The sequence below is a fragment of the Phasianus colchicus genome, chromosome 3 (genome assembly GCF_987193195.1).
Source record: "Phasianus colchicus chromosome 3, bPhaCol1.hap1.1, whole genome shotgun sequence".
NCBI classification, from domain to species: domain Eukaryota; kingdom Metazoa; phylum Chordata; class Aves; order Galliformes; family Phasianidae; genus Phasianus; species Phasianus colchicus.
In genome coordinates, this window is record NC_143438.1 from 87,193,485 (window position 1) to 87,220,490 (window position 27,006).

Genomic DNA, 27,006 nt, shown 5'->3' on the forward strand with positions numbered 1-27,006 from the left:
GTGAGTGCATGCAGACACATGCGTCTGCTGTGGGGATGAATGAGTGGGTGCAATTTGAATAGTTCTGGCAGTGCATTTGGTCTAAAGAGTATCTAAAAAAGAGTTTGAAAGAATATAAAAAAGTAGCCTAAAAGAGTCATGGTTCTGGACTGTTTCCAGTTCAAGCTATCAAACTATCTGTGCTGGTGGAACTCCATCTCTTCGAAGTATCCCAGGGCATTGCCATCTCCTGAACCAAGATGTGGAGTTGGACCGTAGGAGCTTGTGCCATCTTTAGAAAGAAAGCTCCAGTGAGAAGCTGTGGCCTTTTCCACACCTGAGCTGCTGTGGGATGGGGTTAGTAAGCTGCTGAAGGGCAGATTTGTGGTTGTTATATAAAAGAAGATGAGGGAATGGGGGTGAGTAGTGTGATAGTACAGAGAGATGAGACACGTAGGGCAGAGCAACTAGGAAGGAGAATTAGTCTGTGCAGTATTTAAAGGACTTTCAAGGGAAGATCAGGTGTGATCCGGTCTGCTTAAGAGATGTTAAACACTAAAATGGATATTGCAAGTGATATAAGATATTATAAATATTTATCTGTCATGGCCACCTTGTTCATGAGAAATATCTCATGATCAAGAAGATGTCTAATAGAGTCATAGAGTGCCCCAAGTTGGAAGGGATCCATGAGGATCACTGAATCCAACTCCTGGCTCACCACAGGACCACCCAAAAATCAGACACTATATCTGAGAGCACTGTCCAAATTACGCTTGAACTCTGTTATCTTGGGGCTGTGACACTTCCCTGGGCAGCCTGTTCCATGCCCACTGCCCTCTGGTGAAGAACCTTTTCTTGATACCCAACCTGACCCTCCCCTGTTGCAGCTTTATGCCATCCCCTTGGGTTCTAATCACTGGTCACCAGAGAAGAGATCTCATGGTCATCCGGTATGACCAAATGCAGATGAACACTAATAAAGCTCTGCCAGAGCCCCACCTCACTGTGTGTTGCATTGTATCTTTGATGCCATCCCCTCAACAGCAATAAAGATCTTCCCAACATGGTGCAAGTCTCCATGGAGTGCCAGCACCAGACAGGCCACAATGGACATGCAAAGGATCCATGGTCTCCCTGGGGACCTGTGACTCCCCTACAGTGACAGGCAGATGAAAAAAGAGAAAAAAAGATGCTACAGCGGGAAAGAGAAGAGCAGGGGTGACAACCAGAATATATCTAGAATATATATATATATATGGGCTTCTTCTCAGGAGAAAAGGAGAGGAGGTTAATATGAGAAGAACAGGTATGTCATAAGAACTCTTCAAGAGGCAGCTCTCAGGTCCTGCAGGAGACACCCTCATCTCAGTGCTGCATTCAGCCATAGGTGGTTACTGAGTTCTTAAAATGTTTTATTGATAAGGTTTTGTACTGGGACCTAACTGTATGGGTAAAGAGTCTGGTGGCTCTGAGCAGCCTGGCCTAGTAGTTGGCACTCCTGCCCGTGGCATGGGGGTTGAAACTAGATGATCTTTGAGGTCCTTTTCAAACCAGGCCATTCTATGATTCTATGATTCTATGAAATAGCAGAGTGTAATTAGAACTTCGGGCGTATCTTTTCAGATGTCTTAAAATGTTTTTCATACATATAAGGGCAGAGACCATGGGAGCCCAAGTCCCATCAGCTTTGCTGAGATTCCTCAGAGCCTGAGTCATTTCTGAAGCAAGAGCTTTAGGTCTGGGTGTGATGGCCCCTTTCAGTTCTGTACTGAGGAATCAGAGCTGGGATCTTCTTCTTGTCCTCTTGATTTGGCAGATAGGAGATCCCTTATTCAGATGGGACAAAAATTCCCGGAGCAGGGTGATGGTTAGCAAAGCAATTCTGCACTTTTTAGAAAATTGGGGAATTATATAGGAAGAAGGACAAGACTGGGTTTTTCTAAAATCCCCAGTGTGAAGGGGGCGAATGGAGGCAGTCCCACAGAATTCTCCTTTGATCATCCAGCTCCCCTGCACTGAACAGGGACAACTACAGCTGTATCAGGTTGCTCATGCAGCCTGGTCTTCAGTGTCACCAGGAATGGGGCATCCACCAGTGCCTCATCACTCTTACTGTAAAAAGTTTTTGCCCTATATCCAGGGCCCTTTTTTTTGCCCTATATCTCCCCCCTTTTTTTTTATTTGAAACCATTTCTGTATGTCCTGTCACAGCAGACCCTGCTGAAAGTCTGTCCCCTTCTTTCTTATAGCCCCCTTTTAATACTGAAATGTCACTATCAGATCTTTCAATGGTGCTGGTAACAGCAGGTCAGATGGCAGGGTGGTACTGCTCTTCATTATATCAACTAGTGGGCAGGTTTGACACTTTTATTTGATGTGATGGCAGACGTGACACATAAACACCAGACTTTTGGCTTAGTGGGTGGAAAGGAGAAAAGAGATGTTCAAATATGATTTTACAGCCTCTTTTGTGAGCAGCAATTTCATTAGCTGGTCACTGATTACAACCTGAATTCAGAGCTGACTGTGTGGAAGGTGGTTTGAGAACTGTAATGTGTGGTTTTTCCTTCTCCTTTTTATAAGATTTATTGGCACAGATGTGAGGCCAAGAAATTCATTTGCAAAATATTTGGATATGGTGACAGGAAAAAATTATTACATTTCTCTATGCTCTTCCAGAAGAAACCACATTCTGACCAAGTTTGAACCAAAAAAAAAAAAAAAAAGAAAAAGAAAAAGAAAATCTGGAGATTGATTTATTAATTTATCTATTTGTTTTGCTAGCCTCTCACATATAGTTTAGAACAAAAGGCTCCTTTATCCTTGTCTGCAAAATCCCGCGGCTCTCTCAGAGAAGTGAGCTGAGGATTTTCTACTGAGTGCTCTGTAATGGAAGGATGCAAACTTGCAACATGGATAATGTCACAAGGATAATCTCAAGCAGCATTGATTCAAGGTTCATATTACTTCCCACCATGCCCTGTTGCATTATCAAAGAGAGGCTGACTATGCTCCTTAGAAGCATAGCTTCATCCTCCACTTCCATACATTACAGATGTCAATTGAAATTGCTCTGATTAGAGCAGCAAAAGAGCCAGCTGTGAGTATCTTATGGCTCAGCACTGGTAGATGCCATCCCTGTGTGTATGGCTGCACCACACGTAGACTCTCTTAAATCTGTTTTATCCAGCAGCACCCCTTGCAAATCCTCACACATAATGAAATCATTGCCATTTCTAAGGCAGCACACTGAAGGCAGAACTGAATGGTGCTTCAAATGGCTTTGAGGTCCAGACCCGAATCTGAGACTGCTTCATGTGTCAGCAGTTCTGCCTGCCATGTGAGTGCTCCTCTGGCAGGGATTCTCAGGGGAAAGGCATTAGTTAATGATAATAGCTGTGGGCTTTAGCAGAAGTATGAGATTCCCATGGTTGTGTTGGGTGTTCTTTGAAAGAGTTGCATATGTTTATGTTCTTCTGTTTTCCCGAGGTGCTGGGAAAAAGTTAAAAATTTCAGAAGTCCTCCACGTTTCTATGGGACTTTTGACTTCTTTATTCAGGAATTGGACTCGATGGTCCTTATGGGTCCCTTCTAACTTGCTTTATTCTATGATTCAGAAGCCCTGGGCTCCCACACTGGGGCACTAGGAGATGCTTTAGTACTGTGTCAGCACTCATCTTTCTGAGAACTGCTCTTTTTTGGATGGCCTCAGTGTCCCAGTGGGGTCTTAAGCATTCTTGTCTGTACAGCCTTGGCTCTCATGTGTGAGTGGAAATGAAATGAAACTGTTTTTTAGAAAAAGAAAGAAGTAGTGCTGTGCATGAGGACATTGGCAGATGTGACCTGGAAGAAGCTGAATACCCACAGCTTCAACTCAAGATACTGTTGGGTATCAAACCTGTCTGTGTCTCAAGCTGGGGATCAGAAATCAGGGGAAGGTTTCCTTTCTCTTTTCAAATTTGAGTTTGTCCTTGGGAGAAGTAGATAGGCACCTTAGATTAAGATGTCCTCCTGACTTTCCGTTTGCTTTCTTATAATATAGCTCAACCTCTGTCAATCTTAAGATGCTTATGTTAAACACAACATTTTATGTTTCTATTAAGTAGAAATTTTGACTTATAGCTGTCAGTGTGGCTGTGAATAAGCCTAAGAAGTCAAACAAAGTCTACCCACTTATTTTCCTGTACATAGCAAGAAATCAGCTCTAGCTCTCTGGCTTGGGCTCGCAGCACCCAAATTTTCCCATCAGTGCCTCTTCTAAGCTTTATCCTGCACAGAAGTTGCTGCATCCTGATACAGGCTACCTTCAGCCTTCCACTGCTCAATGCTAGCTGGAAGGAGATCACAGAATTTTGTTTTTACAGATGTGTTCCTGGGTCGAGGGTCTCTGAGTCTGCTGCTTTAGCAGATATGTGCAGATGTTCCTCTGTACTGCTCTGGGATTGCTAGCTGTGGGTAAGGATCACTAATTCTCCTGCAAACTAGTGGTCTCCCAGCTCTAGGCAGTACCTCCACTGGTCCCTGTTTTTCAGTGCATCCATACTGAAAACCTATGTTTTTCTCTCTTGCTTGCTGCTTATTCTGGCATCCTGGGTGAATCTTCAAGAGTTCTCTTAATCCCTTGTGACTTCTAATAGACTGGGCTTTGATTTGTAATCCTTGCTCTAGGCTAGGTATGGGAAAGTAGTAGGAAGAAAAAGCATTTTTACCTCTCTGGGTGCCAACAGCTGGCTCTGCTGTATGCGTAATTCTTCTTGCGGATGGGGAAGGAAAGAGAGCCTTTAGGCTGAAACAGCTGTGGAAGAAGATAACATTTAAGCTAAGCTTTGCAGCACAGCTTGAATAATGAAATTCTAATACTTGGGTTGCTAATGCATTCCAGGACTGTGTGGTCATCTCTGTGTTCCACTTCTCTTTCTCAATAGCTCCCATGTTGTTCTGTTTTATTATTCTGGGTCTGTCATTCTACTTAACCTAGAAAGCAAATAAGAGATGACCAAGTTGGAAGGCCAAGTTTCATGAACTCCAGGATGGCTTGTGTTGAGCCCAAAGGGAAACCTGAGAAGTACTTGCAGAAATAATTGTGGGTGCATCCATCCATCCATGGGGGGTTGTGAATCAGCTGAGCATACCTGGATCCTGATGTTGCTGGACATGTGTGCAGCTAGAACCTTGTTGTAACAGCAATTCCAGACCTTCTCCTGAGACTTTGCCTTCTTGCAGATTTAGAAGAAAAAATATCTCATGCTTGGTGATAGAGCAGCATAGCAAGGTATTTTGGTCCAGCACTTCTTTGATGTTTTTGATTTCTTTGATGAACAAAACTCTCTATACTAGTACTGCTTATGTTGCTTTAATACCTTTCTATTAGAACTGAATCAAATTCCTTCTGTTCAGTTTATCGTCACTGATATTTAGGGTGCATCTGTTCTTTCCCTTCTTGGCATACTAAATACCTGTCCAGTGCAATGCTTCCAAGTGAATATGAAGCATCAGTTTGATTATTCTGTCTCCAGCATACAACACTAACTCAACTGAGTCAGTAGCATTAAATACAGAAACATGGAACTACTATGCCTAGCACCCATATAATAGAATCATCAAATTACAAAGGTTGGAAAAGGCCTCCAAGGTCATCCAGTCCAACTATCCATCTACCACCAATATTTCCACCAAACCATGTCACTCAGTACAACATCTACATGTTTCTTGAACACCTCCAGGGACAGCGACTCAACCACCTTCATGGGTAGCTCATTCCAGTGCCTGACCACTCTTTTGGAGAAGTAGTATTTCCTAACATCCAATCTGAAGCTATTCCCCCTAGTCCTATCAGTAGTTACATGGGAGAAGGGGATGACTCCCAGCTCACTACAATCTCCTTCAGGTAGTTATAGAGAGCAACAAGGTCTCCCTTGAGCCTCCTCTTCTCCAGACTAAGTAGTCCCAGCTCTCTCAGCCACTCCTCATAAGACTTGTGCTCCACACCTCTCATGAGCTTCATTGCCAGTGTCTGAACATGCTCCAGTGCCTCAATGTCTTTCTTGTAGTGAGGGGCCCAAAACTGAATGCAATACTTGAGGTGCAGCCTCGCCAGTGCTGAGTATAGAGGAATGATCACTTCCCTTCTCCTGCTGGCAATACTGTTTGTGATACAAGCCAGGATGCCTTTGGCCTTCTTGTCTACCCGGGCACACTGCTGGCTCACATTCAGCTGAGTGTTGACCAACACAGCCAGGTTTGTTTCTTCTACACAGTCTTCCAGCCATTCTGCTCCAAGCCTGTAGTGTTGCCTGGGGGGTGTTGTGGCCAAAGTGCAGACCCAACACTTAGTCTTGTTGAACTTCATCCCATTGGCCTCAGCCCAACTATCCAGCCTGTACAGAGCTGTAGAGCCATCCTACCTCCAGGCAGATTGACACTTCCTGCCAACTTGGTGTCATCTGCAAACTTACTGAGGGTGCACTCAGTGCCCTCACCCAGGTCCTCAATAAAGATATGAACAGGACTTGCCCCAGTACCAACCCCTGGGGAACACCACTCATGACCAGTCACCAGCTGGATTGAACTCCATTCACCACCACTTTCTGGGCCTGGCTCTCCAGCCAGTTCTTTACACAGCAGAGTGTACCTTTCAATGCCATGGGCTGCCAGCTTCTCCAGAATACTGTGGGAGACAGTGTCAAAGTCTTTGCTCAAGTCTAGGTAGACTACGTCAACAGCCTTTCCCCCATCCACCAGGAAGGTCACTTGATCAAAGAAGGATATCATCTTGGTCAAGTAAGACTTGGTTTTCATGAATCCATCCTGGCTGGGCCCGATCCCCTGGTTTTCCTGCACATGCCATGTGATGTCTCCCTCAAGATGATCTGCTCCATAACCTTTCCTGGCACCAAGGACAGGCTGACAGCCTGTAGTTCCCCAGATCCTCCTTACAACCCTTCTTGTAGATGGGAGTCACATTGGGAAGCCTCCAATCTTCTGGGTCCTGCCTGGTTGACCAGGAACAGTGATAGATGGTGGAAAACAGCTTGGCAGTCACCTCCACCAGCTCCCTCAGCACTTTCAGAAACATAATGGAAAGAACCATATGTAATGGAAAGAACATAGTAAAGTCAACGGTAGTAAAGAACTTCTGTACAACACTTGACACAAAACTTGCTACTGCCACCAAGAGCAATGCAACCCACATAGACTTTGACCAAAATAGCTCTGGATGACACAGGGATTTTTTTTTTTTCTGTTAGATGGTAGCAATTTTTTGAACTGCATGTATGCTATAGAATTGTCTCTTTGCTACAATTTGCAAATTCAGCTGAAACTTTAATCTCTGTGTGGTTTGAAAATTGTGATTCCTTTCTGTGCTCTACAGCTTTCCGGAGTATCATCCTGTTTTGTATTTGGCATTTTCTAATTGAAGATTTTGAGTAGTAACCAACAGAAGGAGTGGGCAATTATTTCTTTCTCTTCTTGAATTTTCCTCATCTCCCTGAAATTGTGCTTGGCCTGCGATAGGGTGATCACAGAAAAAAAAAAGGAAGCATGATTTTGCTTAAAAGCAGTTTGATGCCTTTTGCTTGCAGCCTAGAAAGCCAACAGTATCCAGGGCTGCATCAGAAGATGGGTGACCAGCAAGACAAGGAAGCAGATTGTACCCCTCTATTCTGCCTTTGTGAGGTCTGGACTACTATGTCCAAGCCTGGGGCACCCAGCACAAGAAAGATATTGAGCTGCTGGAGTGGGTCTAGCAGAGGGCCACAAAGATGTCAAAGTGATGGAGTGCCTCTCCTGTGAGGATAGGTTGAGGGCATTGGTCTTATTTAGCCCTGGAGAAGAGGAGGCTCTGGGGAAATTTCATTGCGGCCTTCCAGTATTTGAGGGGAGCTTACAAGGTGGAGAGGACAGACTTTTTACATGGTCTGATAATGATACAACAAGGGGGAATGGCTTTAACTTGAAAAAGGAGAAATTTAAGTTAGATGTTAGGAAGAAATTATTTATTCAGAGGGTGGTGAGGCACTGGCACAGGCTGCCCAGAGAAGCTGTGGATGCCCCATCCCTGGAGGCATTCAAGACCAGGTTAAATTGGGCTATGGGCAGCCTGATCTGTAGGGTAGCAATCCTGCCCATGGCAGGTGTTTTGAGCTCAATTATCTTTAAAGTCCCTTCCAACCTAAGCTATTCATGATTCTATGTGATTATATATGATTCTATGATTCTTTTGGGGACAACATTAAACACCCAGAACAGTGACTTCACTGAGCTTGTCTCTGTTCATGATGGGACTTTCTGTTTTGCACCGGGCAGACATTCATGGAATCAAAGACTGATAAAATCATCCAGTTTGAAAAAGACCTTCATGATTATCTTATACCAGGTCTCTGCAGTCAGACTGGTAGTTTTGCCCTGAAATTCTGACAGTATCTTAAAGCATCTCCTGGTTGTGTTATAAACAGTTGTCACTGCAATGCCTGCTAAATGCTGTCCTTTGCATGCTTATATTTGTGGTGCAAGAGGTTCCTCTGTATTTGTCTGGACTTGTGGATCTTGCTTCCTGAGTTTTGAAGCCCACCAAAACATTCCTTCATATGTATGATAACAAAGTAGGCTATATTTCACATTTATGATCACTAGTTTATATCTGCTGTGACAAAAGGAAACTTCTGTATTTGGGCTGATAAGAAGGCAGAGACATCAAAATCCATCTGGAGGAAATTAAGCACTCTCTCGAATGGCTGGCACATGTACTTGGCTGCCTGCAGGCAACCAAGTCTTTGGTTTTAGAGTAACAGCTGGGTCATTTTATCTCTTTAGCAAGGAAGGACCAAACCACAAAAACTGCAGCCAGTGCTGAGAATCTTCAAGTGGATTATGCTATAAAACTCTTCAGTTACATTTTTAAGGGGAAAAAAAAAAAGGAAAATAAATTAGGGAAATATACATTTTCCATTAACTAGTTTGGCCACTCAGCAGGTGATTTATTCATAAGCACTGCTGGCAGTATTTCCTGCTCTTGGTCTTGGAGGACTAGGTCATACCCACAGCACCCGTGTGTGGGCTGGTAAATGCTGTTATAAGAATATGGGTGCAAATTCAGCCAGCTTTCCTCTTTCAAGTTTGATTTCATCTATTGCAGTCACCATAGTTAAATATATATTGACGTCCCTGATATCTCTCAATGAAGTTCATCTATGAAGCTGTTAATGATGTACTCACTATTAATGACAGCTGGACTAGATAATCCTAGTGGTCTTTTCCAACCATTATGATTCTACAATTCTATGATTCTAATTCTCACTGGGTTGGTTTTTTTGTTTGTTTGTTTGTTTTTGAGTGCCAGTTGTACGTCTCTAAAAACAGGCCCTTAACCAAATACTTCTGTGATACACAGCTCTCCATGGACATCAGAAAGGGGTCAACTGCAAGTTGATGTCTATGAGTTGGTGGGTTTCTGGGGGTCGCTTTACTTGTTTTTAGAGATTTTGCATCAAACTGATAATTGGCTTCTTTGGTGCACTGGAGTTCCCCCAAGGGTTGGTGTGACCATGTTTGCACAGACAGGTGGATTCCTCGCTCGTCAAAGTTGCCTGGGTGTGGGTGGGCTCCTAAGCTTGCAGTGGAACAATGCACTACTGTCCTGCTTTCATACTCAGATAAGAAGCTTCTGCTTCTTCTAGACGATATGCTGAATTCGGTGTGATTTACTTATATGTAGATGCAAAAAATAGATATGTATATTCCCCCTACACACCTGTGTTTTTATGATTTGTGTCAATTATTCCATATCTATCACATAGGCTGTCTGTTGTAGGCTGTGGGGGTGTCTGTGTCATATTTTAGCTTATTTTTTTTCCCCTCACTTATATTAAAATGTGTTTAAAGGTATCATCTAGAAGGCTGGAATGTTTGATTAGAGGAATAAAGTGATATGGCAGCAGCAGAGTTAGGGTTTCTTTAAAACCTCTCCATCCTCGATGCTTCCACCATTTAAAAGACGAATAGTTGAAGACTTCCATCTGTCCCATTCCCCGTGTGATCACATATCCGTCAACGTGTTGATCGTGATTTTATTGTTCACCCTGTAACACAGAGGGGAAACTCGCTTAGAAAAACCACCGGGAGATGCGCAGATATCAATATTTTGGCTTAACACCACATCTCCCTCCACATACACTCCCCAAAAGTGTTACTTGGGACACGAGGTGTGCATGGGGAGAAGCCCCAGCCGAGGAGATTGCGCAGGAGGAGCGGGAGAGCTCTGAGCCCTGACATCTGTGCACCAACACTGCCCTCGTGTGTCGGGGAGCCGGAGCCCAGCCCTGTGCTCGAAGCCCCCGCTTGGCTTGCAGGGCGCTGCGTGCAGCCAGCACCAAGGCCAGCTTTCCAGAGAGAAGCAAAAATGTCAGTACCCATTTCATTAGAAATTAATCTTTTTCCTCCTGGACCCATAAAGTGGGAAAGCAGCAGTTTTAACCGTTAAGAGCTGAAATGTTTTTACCAGTTTATGTTTTTTTAGGATGGGGGAAATGGCAGTATTTTCCTGGAGTGTTTTTCTGTTTTTTGTTTTGTTTTGTTTTCTTTTTTTTTTTCTCTTTTTTTTGCTGGAAGATGTGAGGGTGCTGATGGGCATGGCAAAGTCTAAAACACTTTCTACTTGTGACATGCTGAGGCGCTTCGTTGGAACCCACCCATGTTGGTGGGTTGTGGTGGAGCTGCAGCAGTACTTGTGACTGGAAAAAAGGGTTTTTTTAATAGAATCGTAGAATCATTAAGGTTGGAAGGGCCTTCAAGATCATCTCGTCTAACCATCAGCCTGTGCCTGTGACCATCCCAGACCACAGCATTCAGTGCCACATCTACACTTGCTTTTGCACCTCCGGGAACAGTGACTCCCCCACCTCCTTGGGCAGCCCATTCCAGTGCTTGACCACTGTTTTCCTCATGTCCAACCTGAAATTCCCCTGGCACAACTTGAGGCTGTTACCTCTCATCCTGTTACTGTCATCTGGGAGAAGAAGCCAACCCCCACCTCATCACAACTTCCTTTCAGGTAGTTGTAGAGAGCAATGAGGCCTCCCCTGAGCCTCCTCTTCTCCAGACTGAACAATCTCAGTTCCCTCAGCTGCTCCACATAAGACCTGTGCTCCAGACCCTTCACAGTTTCATTGACCTTCTCTGGAAACAGTTCAGGGCCTCAACATCTTTCTTCTAGGGCCCAAATGAACACAGTACTCAAGGTGCGACCTCAAGCTGTTGTTGTTGTTTTTGGTTTCGTGTCATTTACAGCATTATTACATCACTGGAATTCTAGGGAATTTTTCCACCTAGTTGCTTTTTACCTGAGATCCTGTGGGTATCTCAGTGTCTGAGTCATGTGTGAGGGACCCTTGCATCACATTGCATCAGCACAGCAAGTTGTAAACTGCTGATCACAACTGATCTGTTGGAGCTGGAGGTGCTGGAGAGGTGAGAGATTCATGCCCTTTGCAGGCATTGGATGTGTGTGATGGCTGAAAGATAAAACACAAATTAAGTGACTGCTGAGCAGCCGGCAGCATATGAGAACTAGCTCAGTGGAACAACTTCTTTTTTGCATCCAGTAAGAACTAAACAACTTGGTTTATTATCTGTGTGTAGGAGGAGGGATCATGGTATGGTTACAGTGGGGGAACAAGAAATCTAGCTGCTATTTTTGGATCTGCCACAGACATCCTGTCTGCCTTCAGGACAGTCACTTCATCTCTTGGGCCAGAGATTAAACGGGGTTATTTGATACTTTCCTCCTTGCAAAAAATGCTGCTTTTCACCCTGAACATTCCCTCCTTGAAGTAGAATGTGTCACGCTCTTCTTGGCCTTGCAAATGCAATGTATGCATTTCCATCCACAGAGCTAACACCATTGAGTCTATCAGCATGCACTGCTTTCACCAGCTATTTCATGTTCTTTCTCTCACATCTGGATTACCAAAGCCTTATGTTTCAGTTCTCCTTCCACTGACTTCTGGGGCATCAGGATTCATTCTCCAGCACAATACATAATTTCCTATGTGAATAACTTCACTCCTCTTTTTTTTTTTTCTTCATGATTTGATGCCAAGAGTTGTTCTAATTTCCCCACTTGTAGTTTACACTGTATTTAATTTGAAAGCAACAGTTTTGTCCCTAAAGCTTTGTACGAGCCAAGGGCAAATCTATGGGTCTCTGGTTTCCTTTTTTTCCACCCCCATTTGCAATGTGGCAGCTTTCCTTTGTTGGGAGTGGGAGAGAAGGTACAGATGCATTTGGGGGATTTCTGTTGCATATTAAAATGGAATCTGAGCTTCAAATGTGTCTGGAATAGTGTTTGTCATGCAAAGCCCATGCTGACTTGAGAGCTGGCTCCATCCACTTCCGAACCTCCCTCCTCCCCATTGCCTGAGTTTGCTCCTTTTGCTGTTTCTGGGCCAACTCTTCAGGAACAGTCTGTTCCCCTCACCACCCCCTCCTCCTGGTTCATAGCATATGGGATAAGATGCTGTTTTCAGCCATCACTCTGCTGACTGCTGTCCTATGCTGGTTCTTGGGACTGCAAAAGATCTGTGGGTTCTGGAGGATGGAAATCTGGACGTGAGCCAACAGTGTGCACTCACAGACTGGAAAGCCAATAGTATGCTGGGCTGCATCAGAAGAGGGGTGGCCAGCAGGGAGAGGGAGGTTATTGTCCCCCTCTACTCTGCCCTTGTGAGGTCCCATCTGGAGTACTGTGTCCAGTGCTGTATTGATGCCTCCAATACAGAAGGGATGCAGAGCTGTTGGAGCAGGTCCAGAGGAGGGCCATGAAGATGATCAGAGGGCTGGAGTACCTCTCCTAACAAAACAGTGAGGTAGTTGGTCTTGTTCAGCCTGGAGAAGGCTCTGGGATATCTTACTGTGACCTTCCAGTACTTGAAGGAAGTTTGTAAACAGGAGAGGTACTGACTTTTTTCATAGGCAGAAAGTGGACAATGAGGAATGTCTTTAATCTAAAAAAGGAGAAATTTAAGTTAGATGTTAGGAAGAAATACTTTATTCAGAGGGTGGTGGTTCTGACACAGGCTGCCAGATTAGCTGTGGATGCCCTATCCCTGGAGACATTCCTGGCCAGGTTCACTGGGGCCCTGGGCAGCCTGATCTGGTGGGTGGAAGCCCTGTCTATGGCAGGGGGTTGGAACTGGATTGACATTAAGGTCCCTTCCAATCTAAGCCTTTCTAGCATTCTAGGATTCTAGAGTTCAAAGTATATATGAAAGGACTCCATGTTGTTAACTCCATGTTGTGGGCATGGAGGATGCACTGCCTTCCACTGTTACTGCATGGGGCTGGCTAATGCACTGAAAAGAAGACATGTGGCCCTCCTGTCCATATAACCACATCCTCAACCAGCATCCTCTTGATAAAGATAATGGCAGGAAATGGGCAAATGCCTGCTGCAAAACTATACTGCAGAGCACTGGTCCTGCAAACATACATAAGGGTGCAAACAGCTTTATGCAATTCTTGAAGGCCAAATACTCTGGGCTTGTTTTCAGTATGGGAAAGAATTAGACTCCTACTCATGAGCTAGGAGCCAAAGGAAGGAGACTCCTTCTCATACCAGGTCCATAGGATTCTAAATATGGAACTCTGTGGAAATCCAGGCCAGTACAGACAAGATGTAGAGAATTTGTCCATGGCAAGAATGCAGAGGAAATTTGATAACTGTGAGAGAACAGTACTGTTTTAAGACTAAATTCCAAGTTTTAAAGAAGCAGAGAAAATCTCATATCATCTGTGGAAAGGAACTCTGTACCATGCAGACAAAGAGCTGTTCTGGAAGAAAACCATTCTTTTATTCTCTTCTCACCAAAATAGAGTAAATATATATGAGGTATTTCAATAGTAATCATTCTGAATGATTTCAGTGTTATCAATGTGCAGCTTCCCTGACAGTCTCTGCCTGTGGAAAGCTCTTAACTTCAGGAAATTCATTCATCTCTGAAACTTTTTCTGGTCATCTAATTTCCTTTTAGCCTTATTAAAATTTAAGTGGCATACACCAGAGACGTGGTGGATGTTTTGTCCCTATAGATGTTCAAGATCAAGCTGGACAGGGCTCTGAGCAGCCTGATCCAGCTGGAGGTGTCCCTGTTCACTGCAGGGGAGTTGGGTTAGTTGGCATTTAAAGGTGCCTACCTACTCAAATGATTCTATGATTCTATGATTCCTTATAGTTTTAATTCATCTTTAGTCAAACTGCTACTTTTAGCAGTTATCTGATACTATTAAGGTCTATGGGATAAAATGATAAAATGATAGATCAAAATTTAACATGAATAGGGTAATCATCCAAGGGAAAAGCAAAAACAACAACAGCAACAACAACAACAACAAAACTGATATGGATCTAAGTCATTCTTAACGATGAAACATAGGACAAAAGTGTAACAGAGCCTAAAACTCAGGCATCCTGTGCTGTAAAGCTACTGAAAAGCAGACAGCACCTATTCCCTTCAATTTTGGAGTTAGTGATTCTGGGCTCTGTAAATATTGGATGTGAGACCCAGGTCCACAAAAGTCAGCCCTAAACTCCTCTTGACAACCGTACAGTTTAGATCCATACATGCATTTTGGTATCTCTGTTTTTTTCTCTGTTATATTACTGAACCCAAACTGAAAACAATGAGCCTTGGGCACTCCTCTGAGGCTGAATGATAGGCTGAAAAATGGAAGTCAAATTTTAACATTCTAGGGCTGTCAGCTTAGCAGACTAGGGGAAAAGAGGAGAAAAGTGACCTGGAGGCCTGGCAACATATAGAGATGTACAATCATGGGAGGTCTGGTCCTTACAGCTCTGGTTGCATCTGGCTCAGCTTGACCTCAGGGCCTGGCAGTCATCCTCCAGACAGCAAATTCCCATTATGTGAGCTTTCTTCAACCTTGAATAGGCTTTGTTTCTTGTCTGTGTCCTGGAAAGTGGATGTTGTTGCTGATAGCACTGTGTGGCTGCCAGCACACTAGAGCCAAATCTCCCCCCTCTTTGCACTTTGTTGCTGCAGAACTTACACAGTTGGGGTCTTTTTTTTTGTTATGAAATCTCAACTGTTAATCTTCTCAGTGGATTTAGGGAAGAAAAGGACACGTTAAAAATGTATTTTTGACTCCAGGTTCCACTTTCCTGTTGATGCAGCCACGTTTCCCACTCACTGGGTTGGTAAACAGAGAATAGTTTTACTCTTCAAATCTTCAAAGAATCAGAGAATACCTAAAGTTGGAAGGGTCCATAAGTCCTGGATTCTCTCCTGAAAGCAAATTCCCCCTCTAGTCCCTGTCCAGAGCAGCCTTTTTTTTTTTTTTCTTTCCTTCACACATCCCACACATTTTACATCCTGTTGTGATTTAATGCTTTATTCAGAACAAACAGGATTTCCTCTTGCTTTTGATGAAAATGCTCCTCTTCCTTGCAGCTCTCACTTTCTGTTGCTGTGTTCATAAAGGAAAAAGTTGCTACTACTTCTAACTTTAATTCCAAGTAATTCAAATTCAATTGATAAATTCCCTGAATAGTTTCTACATTCACTCAGAAGAAAAAGGGTTATTTTTTTCCTGTAATGGGATGAACTGACTCTTGAATACTTGTGCACTTCAAAGCTTTGCCCTCCTGATGGACTTATCATGAAAACACACTTCTATTTTTTATTAAAGACATGGAATTTGGTTTGCTAGGTGCTTGAGCATGTAATTCAGGTGAAGTTAACTGCAGCATTACAAAAATTAATAACATGGACATATTTATGAATAGAAAACTGAATATGAGCCAACAATGTATGCTTGCAGCCCAGAAAGCCAATTCTGTCTTGGGCTGTATCAAATTAGCAGGTTAGATGAGGTTTAGTTAGCAGGTTGAGATGATTGTCCCCCTCTGGTTTGCCCTCATGAGGCCCCATCTGGAGAACTGTTTCCAGGTCTGGAGCTAGAGGAGGTCATGGACCTGTTAGAGTGAGTTCAGAGGAGGGCCATGAGGAGGATCAGAGTGGACTGGAGCATCTCTCCTGTTAATACAGGCTGAACGACTTGGGGTTGTTCAGCCCATAGAAGGGAAGGCTCCAAACATACTAGCGGCCTTCCAGTATCTAAAGAGGGTCCACAAGAAAGCTGAAGAGAGACTCTTTGTCAGGGAGTATTGTGATAGGACAAAGGGAAATGGTTTTAAACTTAAAGAGGGAAGATTTAGATTAGATTTTAAGAGGAAATTCTTTATTCGGAAGTTGGTGAGGAACTGGAGATTTTGCCCTGAGAATTTTACCCAGAAATGTTAAGGAAGGAGGATGCCTCATTCCACTGGTCCACTGTAGACTCTAAACTATGTGGTTAGTCCTTTCTCTTGTAATGTAAAAATCTTGTCACAGGAGTGTTAAGATAAGTACATTAAGTACACTCAATTTGCAGTTGTCCCTTTTCTGCTTACAGAACCCATACTCCAAACTATTTCAGTCTTGACTACTATCTAGAAAAGTTAGTGATTTCCAGAGTTGTTTACTGATTTCCTCCATCCTTATAGCATTAGCCTTTATAATAATCTGTGTGAAGTGTTTCTGTATACATGTTTTTGGAAGTAATGCTTCTGGTCCACATGTGGAACTATTAAATTCCTTCAGATAGTCTGTTTTGTTCCATGGATTTAGGATACATAAGCTCAACAGAGGTTGGGAAAAGGAGACCTTTAGCTAATATGAGCATAGAATGTTTCATCATTTCTCTAGCTTATGAGTTGTCACATTTTTGATATCTATCTGGTGTGCTTGGGCAACTATGTTCTGTGTGGTTCCATACATCTGACCTCATCCTGTGCCGCCAACTACATTTCTACTGAATTTACTGTTTTTATGTAAAAGTCTTAAGACTTTTTTTTTTTTTTTTTTTTTTTTGCTTATTGTTCATTAAATCTTTGCTTTTTAAGACAGCAGAATAAATGCTTAGAAGTTGTGCTTCACATTCTGCTGCTTGCTTCTCCTTTGAACATCAAGAATCACTATAGCAAAGAACTTCCTTTTGGAGTTCCTTTTTGGCACATAATAAAACACAGTGACAAAATGCCTAATTAGATCCACTGAGGGAGATTTCAAGAGGCAGTTGTTTGACATTAGCAGCCTGTAATATAGCTGAAGGCTTTACATCAGCTTTAGGAAGAAAACAATTAGAAAGATAATATGTTCCCAGGGAATTCAATATTTCATCTCCTTGAAGAATTGATTTAGAGCAGCATCTGTTCTGTGCTCTGTATTGTTTTATATTTTCTTTCAGATCCCTGAACCTTGAGTGAATTGTTTAGATACTCATCTATTTGTGTGATGATTCAGTTTGTATACACACATATGTAATAGGAATCTTTCTAGGATTTGCAGTAGGGGGAGGGGAATGCAGAAAACTCAACTGTTGGAAGTAGCATAGGCCATGGCAACATTTCTGTCCTGCTGCTGGTGTTGTGAGCTCCCAGGAGAGTTCGAATCTTTGTCAGCAGAGGCCACAGAAGATATCCAATTCCCTTTCCTTCTTTGTGTCAACATGGACACTCGTATTATTCTGTGTTCATATTTGAATTCCCCCTGTGCCATTAACCACTTTGTATGTCCTGGCAGGGGTGTTTGTTTGTCTCCTGACTGTGTGTCTCTTTTGCCTTTGCACCATCAGGGTGATAGCACAAAACTCTTTCTCTTCCTATACATATTAGGATTCCTACAGTTCTATTTTCAGAGGCTTCCAGATGCCTGGCGCTTGTTCAGAACATGAGACCACCTCTTGCTGTCTGGATGTATAACATCATCTTCAATTCCTGTTTCCCTTCCTTAATTTAAATGCTGCTGCTACTAGCTTAATAAGTTTATAGCACCATAAATACTTCCTTTATCGCCGTGAGCTTTTTCCTGCCAACCTTTGTGCACTATGCATAGTTGATGCAAAGGAGGGCTGTGTCTCTTCGGTCTTTCCTGTATCTATCCAAATTATTGTAATCAAATCAATTTACCTAATAAATCCCAGATTTCAAAAAACAACAACAACAAAAAAAAAGAATCTGGTTTTCATTAAAGCACTTTGCTTTACACAGAGTTTAAGGTCCCTTTAAACCTCCAGAGACTCATGAAAGAATACTAAGCCCTACATACTTGCTATGTTACCACACTGGGGCCCTGGACAACCTAACCCAGTACTTGATCTAGTGTTTGGCAAGCCTGCCTGTGGCAGGGGAGTTAGAACTTGATGATTCTTGAGGTCCCTTCTAACCAGGCCATTCTGTGATTCTATGATCATTTATACTAATTACAGGAACTTGTTTTTCCTCCATCTGATAGACCTTATACTCATTTCTACCTGCAAGTAATGAGAATTGATGATTTAGTAGACTCTTCCATAGACAGAGAAGCTATAATAAAGACTCTTTAGCATGGTCTCATGATAGGACAAGGGGAAATGGATTCAAACTAAAAGAGGGGAGATTTAGACCAAATATAACAGCAAAAAAGATTTTTTTTTGATGATAAGAATGGTGAAGTACTGAAACAGGTTGCCAGAGAGGTGGTGGGTGTCCTGTCCCTGAAGACATTCAAGGTCAGTCTGGACTGGGCTCCGAGCAACCTGATCTAGCTGTAGGTGTCCCTGTTCAGTGCTGGAGGGTTGGACTAGATGACCCTTAAAAACCCCTTCCAACTCAAATGTTTCTATGTTTCTATGATTCTGTTCTGTTTCTGAGTATAGGAAATTCTGTGCTTTCTACAAGCATCAATCTCTTATGTTTGGAAAACTGTGTTTGTTCTCAAGGGTTTTTCATCATGAGTGATACCAGCCAAACCTTTCACAGTACAGATGTGGAAGTATCATAAGGCCTCTAAGTATAGTGATGCTATTATACATGTTAAATAAGGGCCAGAGAGGTTTCCAGAGGATATGAGGTAGAATTTGTAGAAATATTTGATTTGGAAGGGACCTTTAGAGGTCATCTAGTACAACTCCCATTGGAGAATTCTGCAGCTTAATCCTCTTCCCACTTTCCTGGCAATACATTCTCTCCTTTTGGACCAAAATATCTCCCCTTAACCTTCTTGTCAACTGAGAGCTCTATATACCACAGTTCTGCTTTGCCATCTGGCTGAGAAAAAAGCACTTGTTTGCTATACATCCTCACTGCTAAATCAGATCACTTGTTCCTGTGCCTTCAGAGAAATCAGGCTGTCTCTGCAGTGAGAAATTAAAGAGAGGATAAAAACAGAAGCATTTGGTTTTCTAGCAGCAGCCTCAGACACTAGTCAGATGCTGGATGAATATCTTCTCAGAAGAGCCCTGATAACAGGCTGTGGTAGATCCTGATGTGGGTATCTTAGCTTCAAACCTACTAATGGTGCCTTACTCTCTGCACACACAGAGCTGACTCACTTCCAATGCTACAGAAGATTTTGCCATGATTTTGCCTGGCAAAGGGTAGAATAAGGCATATCATTTTAAGTTTGGTCATTCTATTCTGCAGTCAAACTCTGAAATAGTTTCAAGTGTTTCTAGAGCATATGAAGGTCTGGCATCTTCTGCTTGTCCTAGGAATGTTACTGACCCATATTTCTTTCATCTGCATTATCTGTCTAACAGATTTAATCAGATACCAAAATATGCCATTCTTGGAGCAAAAATATCCTTTCACTGTGGGTCTCTTTGCCTGGAAATGATACTGTTTGCCTGGAAACAATACTGTTTATTCAGACAACTTGTAGGCTCCATCTGTTTTTCACTCAGCCATAAGGATTTAGCAATGCAGCCTTACTTCTCATCTTTCACTGAAAGTCTTGAGGTGGCTTTGATACAGTGATATGACACCACATTAAATGGTAGTTACATTTTTTTGGATGAATCTGCACATGCCATGTGCTCCCATGGGGCCATTAGAGCATTAGAGCAGCAGTGGCAAATTCACTTTCCTTCTATTGTCTTGAAATCCTCCAGCTATAAAACTAGACATATGCTATGTTTCCTGTTATCAGATAAAATAATCATTAGCTGCCAAATGACATATTTGTCTGTGCTTATGAAGAGGAGGTGTATCTACAAAATAGGATATTTTTGTCTGCATTAAATGTATTATTTAACAAAAGAATAATAGTATTTTACTTTTGTGTGCCAGAACCAGACTTAAGCTAGCTAAAGGCAGGACTGAACTGGTTTGGCTTACGGATGTATTCTGCAAATGGTTTTGATCAAGTATGCAATCACACAGTCCCAAAAATTGTGGTTGCCAGTGCCCTCTGGAGGTCTCTAGTCCCAACAGCCAAAGATGGAGAATTCAGACCCACAGGATGACCTGTCCTAGAGCTACACTCACCTCCTTCTCAAGAAGTGGCCTTCCTGGTGTTCAGTCAAAGGCTTCCTGAATGAATTTTGTGATTATTGTCCATATATATGCCTTCTGCTACCACTGAGAAGAATTTGGTTGTGATATTTTTTGCTCACCTTCATGCGGCTGTGGGTTGATACCAATAAGCCTCTTTGCCAGACTCCAGAATTTGCCTCAAATTATGTTCTTTAAGACTCTGACCATCTTGTTTGCCATCTTCTGGTGCCTATTTTCTTGATATCCCACTTAAAGCAAGGGCCCAAAACTGAAGTCCACGTAGTGAAACAAATCCACTGATATCTCACCAAGACTAGATTAATTTCTGTATTCCTATTGAGCCCTGACAAGATGAAAGCAAGTTGTTAGCCCTTGGTATGGATTTCAGGGAAGACATTTGAAAAATAACAAGTGATCAACATGGAAAACCAAAGCTAAGCAGTGGAAGCTTGACATGGGAGGAAAATTGTTATTTAAAGGAAGTAGAAACATACAACTTCATCAGTTCATCATCTTCTCCAGGGAAAGGCTGACATTAGTTCAAGCAAAATGTTTCAGATTTAAATGATCAAATTTTGAAATGAAAAGTTGTTCTAAGTCAAACAGTTCTGCATTGGAAATATCTGCTAACATTCAAAATTTAGAGTTCTGTTTCGAATCGAAGATTTATGAAAACTAAGATGATTTAGAAAAATGCCACCAAACTTTTGCTATTCTTGACAGGGGGAAAAAAGGAAGAAAAAAAAAAAAAAGAAAAAAATGGAACTTCTGGCTTTACTTTTTTTGCATGGCTTGGAACAGAGTGTAAGAGACAGAAAGCATCTTCCCCTTTATTCGAGGTCATGACTGAATAATATGAGATAAGCAAATGCAGAACATGGCTAATTGCAAAGTAAAACCTGTGCCAAAGCAATCTAGTCCTGTCTGGGAACTGGGATACTGCTTTTGTCACCCAGCCCATGACTCATATGTCAGCATCTTGCTCCGTACTGTTTTAGGATGATTTGTGACCCTATGACCTTGGATGGTCCAAATGCACTCTCATTTGTTCTAGTTTCCTAAAATTGAAGTCTGCCTATTCATTCCTTCAACAACAGAGAGACTCTTCTCTGTTGCTCCTCCAGATGTTCCCTGTTGATTTTCAAACTCTAATTCAAGCTAGTTTTACCACATGAGCTCATTAGCTGCACAGATGAAACATGTGCAGCACAAGACTTTGAAATGTTTTCAGAACACAGAAAATATGTTGTTTAATGCCCTAATTAATGGAGTATGTGGTAGCCATGTTAACTTGTTAATGATGTCCAAACATTTTTAGGTCACTGTAATTCTAAGGAAGTGCTACTCTTACTGGAAGAATGCTTACAAAACATCAGGTTGCTTTCTATCAGAGAAGTTCTTTCATTCTGAACACTCCATGAAGAAAAAGTAAAGAAAATACAAAACTACACTGAGTTTGCCACTATAAGCAATATTTTGGCAAAGCAGTGAATGTATGTAATCTTTACTCTGCAACTGTCTGAACTGAATTAGAAAAGGATATTTCAAACATCTGCCTACATTCTTCCCACAGATGTATTTTCCAAAATGATGTTATGGGAAGTTGGTCATCATTTGCAGATCTCAGAAATATTAATGGTTGACTTACTGTGGATTTTTTATTTTCTTAAGCTATTGAATGTTATGCTTCATGAAGAATGTTCCTTTCTGCTCAGTTTACAGTGCACATCAAGAATAAATCCAACTGGCACTTGACACCTATAAAACTGTCTTACATTTTCTGTCTTCAGGACCCATCAGTTTACAATATGTTGTGGAGATTTCATGGCTGAGATCAGTTTTAAGAAGGTATCTAGAAACTCATGGATGCTCTGGGGAAGCTGAGCCCCCAGTAATCATATTTTCCTCTTCCTGTTATGTGTCCTGCAGAATCTGATTTATATCTCTGTCCTGATGCTGGCTCACTTATCATTAGTATTACCTTGTGATAGTTGCTGGGCATTCATAGGGATTTGGGGATTTGCTGTGAGAGTATAACAACAAGGAAAACCTGATAGCACTGTGTTTACTGCTGATCTAGCTGTAAGAACTGGTTCTTTATCAACCCATCTGTCTTGTATATAGTAGTAATGCAAATATTCAGCTATATTCAGCTAAGAATCTCAAACTGAGTAAAACCAAAAAGCAAATTTCTACTTTGATAGTCTGGTTTGAGCCAGGTGTTAGTTGACATCTGGTTGAACGTGAACAGCAATGTCCTCACTGTGGACAAGAAGGGTAATGGCATCCTGTCTTGTATCAGAAATAGAGTAGGGTTAGAGGAGTGATCATCATGCTGTACTCTGCTTTGGTGAGGCTGTGCCTTGAGTACAGTGTTCAGTTTTGTGCCCCTCACTACAAGGCAGACATTGAGGTCCTGGAGGTTGGATATTAGGAAAAATTTCTTCTCCAAAAGAGTGGTGAGGCATTGAAACAGGCTGTACAAGGAGGTGGTGGAGTCACCACCTCTGCAGGTGTTCAAGGAAGTGTAGATATGGCACTGAGGGACATGGTATAGTGGGTATGGTGGTGATGGGCCAACAATTGAACCAGATGATCTTAATGAGCCTTTCCAACCTTCATGATTCTATGATTCTATGCCTACTGATGTAAGCCAGGTCCTACTGTTCTGATCATAAACCAAGAAAAGCACTTTCTCCCTTGACCTGTAGTGACCAGTATTCCTGCTTTCACACCCTGGCAATGTATAATGAGATAGCTTTTCTGCTGAGCTACACCTAATCTCCCTTTGTCTCACATTCTCTCTTTGCTCCCAGGGTCTAGCTTACAGTCTCCTGAAGCTAGCCTTATTAGGCTTAAAAATAACCCTTCCCTGGCATGCCTTCTTCTCTATCTCCTGAGTCACAAATCACAAATGTGTCCTGATCTTTCTTCTTCTCATTTGTTTCTCAAAACAGACAGAAGACTGTAGATAAATGTAATGTCATTTCTGTGCAAAATGAGTAACATTTAGAAAGTAGTTGCTTTTCGTGACAATGTAACCAGTTGTTTCCATACACTGGTGTCTTTGCTGTAGCTTTATGAACTAAGTAGAGCCCTCACCATGGAAACACCACAGCCAACTTGCCCTTTCAAATTCATTTTGATATGTTATCTATTTTATAGTGAAATAAAAGTTGTCCCTTTTTATTGTGCGTTTGAGCCTTTCCTTTTCTTCATCTTAACTGAATTCAAGATTAATCCATCAATGAGAAAGTGTCTTGCACTGTTGGGAAACAATAATTTTAACAGCAGAAATAATACAAAATTTTGCTCTTCATATGTTTGCAAGCAGCAATATTCCTAAGATTTTCAAACTGGATCCTCAACAGAGCTCTCACATTTCCATCAAGGTTGACATAAAATTGCTTTTTTTCTCATGTGTTTACATGATAGGCATCCATATATTCTGTGAATGGGCTGAAAATGTTTTGATTTATAGTGTCTCTAAGCATGATTTTCACAATGTTTTTAGAGAGACTGATAAAATTGCTCCACTCTCACTGGGGATTTGCCTCCCATTCAGATGTCCACATAATACTACTCCCTTTTTAACTGTGGAATTGAAAGGTAATTCTAGATCCTAAGTGTGGTTAAAGCAGGTGAAAAATCAGCATTGTGCACTGAGCTGTCAAGCTCTTTTTCTGTTGGGTTTACACTAAGCAACCTCTGTGCTTTCCCAGTGATGGCACTCAGAGATGGAAGAGTGTGTTGCCTCATTACATACATTCTTTTTATATACATACATACATACATACATATATATATCTATATATATTTCATTTTGACTTTTTTATTAAGCTCCAGCCCCTGTATTCTCCTGCGAACAGTGTTGCATCAGGTTGGTATGGGGATGATGCAGCTCTCTCAATGTGAGTCCCCTGGGGTGATTTTCAAAGAGCTTTGAGTTTGTGAGAACATTTAGAACTGTACATTGTACGCAGAGTTGGCTCTACTGATGTTTCTGCTCGGGCTGACTAAATAGTTCAGCCAGTAGGTGGAACCAGGAGAAAGCAGATGCACCACCTGGAGGAGAGATGGGAGGAATTCTCAGTGCTTTCCTCAGATATGCATGTGCAGGTGTCCACTTTAATTGTTGCTATTAACTGCAGTGTCCTGGCTTAGGACAGCCAATCTGAAAGAAATATAATTATTTCTAAAGAGTGATAAGCTACTGCTGACAGCCCTGGGTACACAAATCCAACCAGCAAGGCAGTTAAGGGTAGTCTGCAAATCAGATGATTTGATCACATCCTTTCAATAATAAGGAGGATATTATAAAAAAAGGTCTCCACTTCAACATCTTTTTCTTATGAGTGTGCCAGAGGTGGAGGACAGGAGATAATTCAGATTGTGTCTCATATCGGTGATATCTCAAACATGTTCAGAAAGGCAGCTTCAGAAATGTAGCTTAAAAATACTCCCTTGAGGTGCTCTACAGTTGGAAAATAAAGACAGTTCACCTTTTTTCTCATCAATAAAACAGAGGGGAATAACACTGATAGCTTTCCTCTCTTTTTACCTACCTTGTCTTGAGAAAAAATTACCTGAAAGAGAAAGATTTTAAGAGTTAGATCTTACAGCACTGGAACAGTTAAATGAATACATGTAAATGTACTTTTAAGGATCTATAAGAAGTGGAAGGAAAGGAATATACTGCAATGTATCTCAGCCTTTATTCTAAAAACAAAGCTTGAGGTTTCCGCATGTATTATGTAAAAGTGTTGCTGTTCTCTTGCAATTTGGGCTGTATGCATTAATTTGAACACTGCATCTTGGTCTTCCAACTTTAAAAAATAAAATAAACTTACATCTATGGTATTTTCCAACAGATTGGAAATACACCTTTCCAGTAGGTAGAATATGCTGCAAAAACTCTGGTAGTCATATCTCATCTTAAAAATCTGCATAGTAAAACTCATGGCTATTACAAGTATTGATTTTGTGGCCGTGGCACTCAGACATTTTTTATTTTCTTCTTCTCTTTTCTTGAATGTGAACATAGAAATTATCAGGAAGTTATTGCTAGTGAAATATTGTTAACTGTGGATACAAAAAGAAATTATTTTGGAGTTTGCCTAGCATAAATTAGGAAAGATGTTATTAAGTCAGTTAGTGAGAATGGCTTTTTAATCCCCAATAGCAACATAATTAGATCTCATTAATAACTGGCAGTGAAACATCTTCTCCTCAGCACTCAACACAACAGATTTGCAGATCCCAAGTTTGGAGAGTAGTTATAAAAATGAAGTTAATTACCAGTATCTGGATTAAAAAAATATTTCCTAGCAGATACCTTTTATATTTACTGCTGTTTTAATTTTTTTTTTTTTCAAATCCCCATCACTATTGCTACATTTCTCTTCACTCTGAATTTCATGCTGAATTTCATACAAAGTAGTTGTCCTCCTATGTATTATATTGACCCTTAAGACATGATTCTTGAAATGGTAACTTACATGAAGTTTTTGTTGTACTGTGGGTTTCTTTGTTGTTGTTGTTGTTTATTCTGCTTTGATTTTGGTAAGGATGGTTGTTGATGAGGACCATTACTATGTGATTTTGATAGCACCCATGGAAATGATGGATTTTATTATGGTTTTTAGAAAACATTACTCACTGTGACCTAACCATCATACCTGTTAATAGGAAAGTTTCATATCCCACAAGGCTCTGAGATGCTGCAGTAGAGGGGTTGAATGACTTTTCCAAAGGGATTTAGATATCCCAGTGGTGATAGAGACTATGACAAAAGGCCAAGAATTTTATAAATCTGTAGAATTGCTTCTTTTATAGCAAAGGGAATCAGGAGGGTGGAGGAAGAAAGCCTGGAAGCTGCACAGGTAGCATACTTGCTCTGGTGCATGATGAACACATTTCAAGGAACATGTGGTGGTGTCTGAGCCTTTACAAGTCCTTTACAAGTATGCAGTCTTAACCCTCACCTATTAACTATAATCACTGGACTGACAGGACTTACTGATTACTTTCTGATTCACAGACATTTTATGTGTCTACACATAGAGCTGTTTGCTTGCTCTTATTAACAGTAGAAACAATAGTCTGGGAAGGGATTTACTTACGGGGTTGGGCCATGGCAATGGGCCCTTTAAATAGCTGTGTGACTTTTGTCTGTCTATCTGGATTTGATTAAGCACTTTTTTACTCATCAGCAACAAAGTAAATAGGTTTATTGCACTTAAAGAGGCTTCTCAAGTGACAGATTATTGAACTTTCTCGAAGTATGCTGAGTGGAATGAAAAATACCATTAAAGGGACAGGGCTTTTCATTGTTCTGGACTTTCCTCTTTTAACAACTTTGGCAGCATTAAGGAGCTTTAAATTGGGAATAAATTATATTGGTATGTTTTAGTTTAAACATGAGTTTAAACGTGATTTGAAGCCAACTTTAAGGCCAGCTCTGTGTAAGGAGGCCTTAATGGATTTGGGAATGATGCCCGGAGCAAACACAGTGCCTATTTGGCAGAGATTAGCAATGAGTTAACAGTTTAGTGTTCTACATAAAGGATAACTAATTACTAAGATCCTTAAACACATCTTCAAATACAGCACTAGCAGAAGCCTTTGGTTGGAGCGAATGGAAAGCCAGCCCACCCCTA

General features: G+C 41.5%; 1 protein-coding gene across 2 annotated transcripts in view; it reads left to right on the forward strand.

Annotated features, from left to right (window-relative positions):
* CCN4 (cellular communication network factor 4) overlaps positions 1-27,006 on the forward strand; it is a 38,601-nt gene that overhangs the window by 1,927 nt on the left and 9,668 nt on the right. Inside the window, exon 1 of one of the 2 annotated variants that reach the window (XM_090138024.1) lies at positions 11,309-11,448. The exons of the other annotated variant lie outside the window; for it this stretch is intronic. The gene's annotated coding sequence lies outside the window, so the exon portion shown is untranslated. Of the gene's footprint in view, positions 1-11,308; positions 11,449-27,006 lie in introns of those variants that run through there. 2 annotated transcript variants of the gene reach the window in all.